Below are 8,045 nucleotides of genomic sequence, written 5' to 3' on the forward strand. Positions count from 1 at the left end.
TTCAACCTGGTGGTCTTTGATTTCCTTATTCTCCGTAACTGTTTTGGTATGGTGTGGTTTCACTTGGTTCGGTTTGGTTTTTAGAGCAATCCCTAAGAAGCCACCATTTTTGTAAAAGAAACACTATGGGCATCTTCTTGCCAAATGTTCTTAAAACAGCATCATCTGAGATGCCTTGGAAAGGGCAGAAGGGCATCAAGATGACAGGCCCCCTCTGTGGCCTGGCCATCCTGTGCACGACCGCCAGCAAAGATGGGCTCTGTACCTCCTCCTGATGGAAATCTTCGGTTGCTGCAGGGCCCACTTGGGTTCTGTATCACACGGAAGGACCCTCTCCTCCTGGAGCAAGGATCTTCCCAGGATGGTGCCTCTGACAGAAAGCAGCTGAGCAGAGGGATCCCTGGGCCCGGCCGATCTGCACCCCAGACCGTAAGTTGGAAGATTACAGGCGGAATTCTACTCACAGGAGTGTTTGGTTGGGACAGCACAGTGACATTTTTAACTGAGTCAGAAACACACATAAAAATTAGGAGATTAAGGATTTGAAATCTAGATTCTTGTCTTCTTTTGGAGAAAGACAAGGATTACCACGGGCTTACAGCTCTACAGCTTGGCCGAGGCAGCTCTCCTGACAGGGCAGGTCTGGGGGCAGCTGGGGCAGCTCATATGTAAACCAGGAATGCAGGGACAGCAGCTCTAAGGGGAAGCTCATCTCCCGGAGGAGATCAGAGGCTTCTAAAAGGGTAAGCATGAGTACACGAGGCCTCTAAGACCTGGGCTCCAAAGTGGCCCCCAGTTGATTTCACCCACCTACCCTTGGCCACATGAGACATACGGACCAACCCCATGAATGGGGCAGATAGCTCTGCATCCTGCAGAGAGAAGCTGCAGAGCCACAGGGTGTGGATACAGGACATGCAGAGGACGGAGCAGCGCTCCCCTGAAAAATGCGTGTCTGCCCAGAACCTCAGAAAGGGATCTTATTTGGAAAAGGGGTCTTTGCAGAAGTGATTAGTTAAGATGAAGTCATACTGGGTCAGAGTGCACCCCTAATCCAATGTGACTGATGTCCTTATAAGAAGGGAAGTGGGGACACTCAGGGAGAATGCCGTGTGACAGTTGGAGGCAGAGATTGGAGGGATGTGTCTACAACTCGAGAAATGCCGGGCTTCTCTGGTGGCTCCGTGGAAAAGAATCTGCCTGCCAATGCAGGAGGCATGAGTTTGATCCCTGATCCAGGGAGACCCCACATGTCACAGATCAACTACGCACCGCAACTACTGAACCTGTGCTCAGGAGCCCGGGAGACACAGCCGCCGGGGCCCATGCACCCTGGAGTCTGTGCTCCACAGCAAGAGGAGCCAGCAATGGGGAGTGCGTTTCCTCTCGAGAGTAGCCCCTGCCCGCCACAACTAAAGGGCCATGCAGCCGCGGAGGCTCAGTACAGCCCAAACAAACAAAGACGTGTTGAAAAAAACAGGCTCAGAAAATTCTCTTAAAAAAGAAAGACAGAAATATCAAGGATTTCTCGCTCAGTGGGTAAAGCGTCTGCCTACAATGCGGGAGACCCGGGTTCGATCCCTGGGTAGGGAAGATCCCCTGGAGAAGGAAATGGCAACCCACTCCAGTACTCTTGCCTGGAAAATCCCACGGACTGAGAAGCCTGGTAGGCTACAGTCTCTGGGGTCGCAAAGAGTCGGACACGACTGAGCGACTTTTCCTTCCCTTCCCTGGCTATAAGGAGCTGGGAGAGAGTCACAGAACAGATTCTCCCTCGCAGAAGGAACTAACCTCGCTGACACCTTGATTTCAGATCTCTGGCCTCCAGTAAACCTCTGTCACGTAAAGCCACCCAATTTTGCGGTTATCTGTTGTGGCAGTCCTAAGAAACGACTAGACGATGGGTAAAGAATTGGAAACGATGATAGAATCTTCCACAAAGTGCCCTCTTGGACACAGTTACCCACCCACATACAAAATACACTCATTTTCACTCAACACACCCAATCGCGGTGTCAAGCTTGAAGCTGAGAATCTTGTATTCTAAGTCAGATCCAAATGCACCTCCCCTTGCTCCTAGGACCTAAAGAACAAAAGGAGAAGTTGTTTGTGCCCCTCCTCCTCTCCAACACCTCACACAGGCCAAGCTGGCCATGATAGAACAGGGACATGTCATGCAATAAACACTCCCATTCAAATCGGAGGAGGCAGGGTGCGATGAACTGGGAGACGGTGATTGACATATACACACGACTACATTTAAAATACACAACAAATGAGAACCCACTGTATAGCAGGGGGAACTCTACTCCAGGCTCTGTGATGACCTAAGCAGGAAGAGAATCTAAAAGAGAGTGGGCGTACATATATGTCTAACTCATTCACTTTGCTGGACAGTAGAAACTGGCACAGCAGGGTAAAGCAACCATACTCTGATTCAAAGAAAAAAGGAAAGACAGGAGGCCCCGAACAGTCACTGTGAGTAAAGGTGCTAGTTGTTGAGTCGTGTCTGGCTCTTTGCGACCCCATGGATTGTAGCCCGCCAGGCTTCTCTTTCCGTGGGATTCTCCATGCAAGAATACTGGAGTGGGTTGCCATTCCTTTCTCCATGGGATCTTCCAGACCCAGAGGTCAAGCCTGGGTCTCTTGCATTACAGGCAGATTCTTTACGCTGGTCCACTCATGGGTGCGTGCTGGTCACTCAGTCACATCCAGCTCTTCACTCTCCTGTGCACTGTAGCCCACCTGGCTCCCCTGTCCATGGGATTCTCCAGACAAAAATACTGGAGTGCGTATCCATTTCCTTCTCCAGGGGATCTTCCCGACCCGGGGATCGAACTTGGGTCTCCTGCCTTGTGGGTGACTTCTTTACTGTCTGAGCTGCCAGGGAAGCCCCACTGGTCCACTGCTGCTGCTGCTGCTGCTGCTGCTAAGTCGCTTCAGTCGTGTCCGACTCTGTGTGACCCCAGAGACGGCAGCCCACCAGGCTCCCCTGTCCCTAGGATTCCCCAGGCAAGAACACTGGAGTGGGTTGCCATTTCCTTCTCCAATGCATGAAAGTAAAAAGTGAAAGTGAAGTCGCTCAGTCATGTCCGACTCTTAGCGACCCCATGGACTGCAGCCCACCAGGCTCCTCTGTCCTTTGGATTTTCCAGGCAAGAGTATTGGAGTGGGGTGCCATTGCCTTCTCCTCACTGGTCCACTAGTTCACAACAATTCTTACATCCTATTGGAGAAACATTGCCAGGAACTTCTACCCTGGAGCAGGGAGTATTGTGGAATGAGGCTTCAAGTCTACTTCCTGGAGCTGCGGTTCTTGGCTCTACTCCCTACATCATCTCTCCTTCTGCATCATTCTCCTTGGTCACTTCCTTCTTGTCACATCATTCTTCTTGGTCACTTCTTGTTCACATCAGACTTCTTGGTTACTTCTGAGAAGGATACTCTAAAATGTGGCATTCATGGATGCCAAATGCTTTCTCAGCCTGCGTCTTGCCCATAACAAATCAGTGGCCCAGAGGCTATTTCCATCTTGAACAGTTTCAGTGTCTTTTGGTCCAGATTGGCAGAGCACTCAGTATCACAGTAATCCAAGTCTAGGCTCCAACCACTAACACAAAAGATGCTGAGGTTGAACGGTTCTATGAAGAATTACAAGGCCTTCTAGAATTGACACCCCAAAAAGACGTCCTTTTTATCATAGGGGACTGGAATGCAAAAGTAGGAAGTCAAGGCATATCTGGAGTAACAGGCAAAAGTGGTCTTTGAGTACAAAATGAAGCAGGACAAAGGCTAACAGAATTTGTCAAGAGAATGCACTGGTCATAGCAAACACCCTCTTCCAACAACACAAGAGAAGACTCTACACATGGACATCACCAGATGGTCAATACCAAAATCAGATTGGTTATATTCTTTGCAGCCGAAGATGGAGAAGCTCTGCACAGTCAGCAAAAACAAGACCAGGAGCTGACTGTGGTTCAGATCATGAACTCCTTATGCCAAATTCAGACTTACGTTGAAAAAAGTAGGGAAAATAAGTAGACCATTCAGGTATGACCTAAACCAGATCCCTTATTATTATACAGTGGAAATGACAAAAAGATTCAAGGGATTAGATCTGATAGACAGAGTGCCTGAAGAACCATGGATGGAGGTTCGTGACATTGTACAGGAGGTGGTGATCAAAACCATCCCCAAGAAAAAGAAATGTAAAAAACCCAAATGGTTGTCTGACAAGGGCTTACAAATAGCTGAGAAAAGAGGAGAAGTGAAAGCAAAGATATACCCATCTGAATGCAGAGTTCCAAAGAATAGCAAAGAGAGATAAGAAAGCGTTCCTAAGTGAACAATGCAAAGAAATAGAGGAAAACAATGGAATGGGAAAGACTAAAGATCTCTTCAAAAAATTACAGATACCAAGGGAATATTTCATACAAAGATGGGAACAGTAAAGAACAGAAATGGTATGGAACTAACAGAAGCAGAAGATATTAAGGAGAGGTGGCAACAATACACAGAAGAACTATAGAAAAAAGATCTTCATGACCCACATAACTACAATAATGTGATCACTCACCTAGAGCCAGACAATCTGGAATATGAAGTCATGTAGGCCTTAGAAAGCATCACTATGAACAAAGGTAGTGGATGTGATGGAATTCCAATTGAGCTATTTCAAATCCTGAAAGATGATGCTGTGAAAGTGTTGCGCTCAATATGCCAGCAAATTTGGAAAACTCAACAGTGGCCACAGGACTGGAAAAGGTCTGTTTTCATTTCAGTTCCAAAGAAAGGCAATGCCAAAGAATGTTCAAAACTGCACAATTGCACTCATCTCACACAATAGAAAAGTAATGCTCAAAATTCTCCAAGCTAGGCTTCAACAGTATGTGAACTGAGAACTTCCAGATGTTCAAGCTGGATTTATAAAAGGCAGAGGAACCAGAGATCAAATTCTCAACATCCATTGGATCATAGAAAAAGCAAGAAAGTTCCAGAAAAACGTCTACTTCTGCTTTATTGACCACCCCAAAGCCTTTGACTGTGCGGAACACAATAAACTGTGGAAAATTCTGAAAGAGATGGGAATACCAGACCACCTTACCTGCCTCCTGAGAAATCTGTATGCAGGTCAAGAAGCAACAATTAGAACTGAACATGGAACAATGGACTGGTTACAAATTGGGAAAGGAGTACATCAGGGTTGTATATTGTCACCCTGGTTATTTAACTTATTTGCAGAGTACATCATATGAAATGCTGGGCTGGATGAAGTACAAGCTGGAATCAAGATTGCAGGGAGAAATATCAATAACCTCAGATATGCAGATGACATCACCCTTACGGCAGAAAGTGAAGAACTAAAGAGCCTCTTGATAAAAGTGAAGGAGGAGAGTGAAAAAGTTGGCTTAAAACTCCACATTCAGAAAACTAACATCATGGCATCTGGTCCCATCACTCATGGCAAATAGATGGGAAAACAGTGGAAACAGTGAGAGACTATTTCCTTGGGCTCCAAAAATCACTGTAGATGGCGACTTCAGCCATGAAATTAAAAGGTGCTTTCTCCTTGGAAGAAAAACTATGACCAACCTAGACAGCATATTAAAAAGCAGAAACACTACTTTACCAACAAAGGTCTATCTAGTCATAGCTATGGTTTTCCCAGTAGTCATGTGTGGATATGAGAGTTGGACCATAAAGAAAGCTGAGCACCGAAGAATTGATGTTTTTGAACTGTGGTGTTGGAGAAGATTCTTGAGAGTCCCTTGGACTGAAAGGAGATCAAACCAGTCAATCCTAAAGGAAATCAACCCTGAATATTCATTGGAAGAGCTGATGCTAAAGCTCCAATACTTTGGCCACCTGATGTGAAGAACTGACTCATTGGAAAAGACTGATGCTGGGAAAGATTGAAGGCAGGAGGAGAAGGGGATGACAGAGGATGAGATGGTTGGATGGCATCACCGACTCAACGGACATGAATCTAAGCAAACTCTGGGAGTTAGTGATGGACAAGGAAGCCTGGTGTGCTACAGTCCATGGGATCACGAAGAGTCGGACATGCCGGAACTGAACTGAACTGGGGGGCTTTTGTCAATACAGCTCTCTCAGAGCTTGTGGAGTTCCTACGTATTCGATTTGATGTGCCAAAAGCCATATCCCCACTTCATTTCCAGACACGTCTGCCTCTGCACATACAAGTACTGTGGGCAGCTCAGGCTGGTTTAAAGGACCGCATCACTGATCTTTCCAGTAACTTTGAGCACCATCTACTTCTTCCAGAGGCCTTCACAAGTGCAAGCGCTGTGCCTTTGATTCACTCTAGACCCCCAAGCTATATCTTAATAGCCATACCCTTGATTTGACTTTTCTCTCAGGCTATGTTTGAGAATCTTTTATTGAATGGAAAAGATAGTTTTATTTTTCAACCCAGTAAGTCTAAGATTTTCCGGACTCTCTTTCTTCACTCTAACTCTTTCTGAGACCTGAGCAGTCAAGAAGAGCTGACTCTTCTTTGTAGCCTGCTCATGCCTGCAACCGGAGAAGGCAATGGCAACCCACTCTCACCTGGAAAATCCCATGGACGGAGGAGCCTGGTAGGCTGCTGTCCATGGGGTTGCTAAGAGTCGGACACGACTGAGCGACTTCACTTTCACTTTTCACTTTCATGCACTGGAGAAGGAAATGGAACCCCACTCCAGTGTTCTTGCCTGGAGAATCCCAGGGACGGGGGAGCCTGGTGGGCTGCCGTCTACGGGGTCGCACAGAGTCGGACACGACTGAAGCGACTCAGCAGCAGCAACAGCAGCATGCCTGCAACATTCTACCTGGACACTCTCAGCCCAAAGCCACCAGTGTATTAGGTACACTTTCCTTCCTCCAAGTTATTTCAAGTGACAGTTTTTAGAAAATATCCCACCATTCCATAATACAGGCCATCATTTTTTCAGCCTCCAGTAACAGTTTCTTGTTCCAGAGCCAACGCCACATATTACAGGTTTAACTTCTGTAGCCGTTACCCAGTGCCGTGCTAACACTGGATGCTAAACCACCTTAGAACCTGGAAACCCAGAACAACAGTACTGTTTGCTCAGACCCACAGCTCTGCTCTCCCTATGTGCACCCTGGGTCCTGGGGAAGCCCGTCTCATGGAGGAGGTCGGGAGCTTCTAGGAGGAGAAGCAGGAAAGCACGATGAGGCCTGTGGACTGGGCTCCAAACCAGCACACGCTCATTTCCGCTCTTGTTCCATGGGCCAGGAAAGCCACATGAATGGGGCAGAACCCCTACTCCATTCTAGACGGAGAAGTTACAAAGTGACGTAGCACAAGGGGTGGAGAAAGAGATGGGTAAGAGGCTGGGAAAACGATGCAATCCAACACATCTTAGACTCAAGTGTCCTTACTTGACATCTTTCATATTACGAAAGTAGTAGTTGTTGTAACAAGCGAAACAATTCCAAATCATGTGAAAAAAAAGCAAGCATCTCCTCCCTGTGAACCTCCCAATTTCTTCTCCTGGAGAGAGAAGAGTGGATCACGCAATGCATGGGGAAGCCAGGGAGAGTAAGGAGGAGCAGGAGGGAATCAAGAAAGGGGCTGTCAGCTTGCTGGGCAATGCTCTGGTACCGCTTCTAACCCGCAGGAGAGTGGAATGCTCTTTCCACTGTGGGTTTCCTCAATTACAACCCCCACCACCACCACCACCATGCTCAACACAAAATTCCTAGTTCGTTCAGATGGCTTTCCCTTCTGTGTTAGTATCCTGTTCAGTTCAGTTCAGTCGCTCAGTTGTGTCCGACTCTTTGCGTTGTGGCTGCTACAAATAAATCAGCACCAAACAGGTGGCTCAAAACAACAAAAATATATTCTCTCCCAGTAGGCCAAAATTCCAGAGGCCAAAATCAAGGCATCAGCCAACCTCTCCCCAGAGACTCTAGGGAAGATTCCATTGCTCGACTTTCCCAGCTTCTTGTGACTGCCAGCATTTCTTGGCTTGTGGCCGCAACACTCCAGTCTCTGTCTCTTTGCTCTCATTACC

This window comes from Capra hircus, chromosome 7 (genome assembly GCF_001704415.2).
Source record: "Capra hircus breed San Clemente chromosome 7, ASM170441v1, whole genome shotgun sequence".
NCBI lineage: Eukaryota > Metazoa > Chordata > Mammalia > Artiodactyla > Bovidae > Capra > Capra hircus.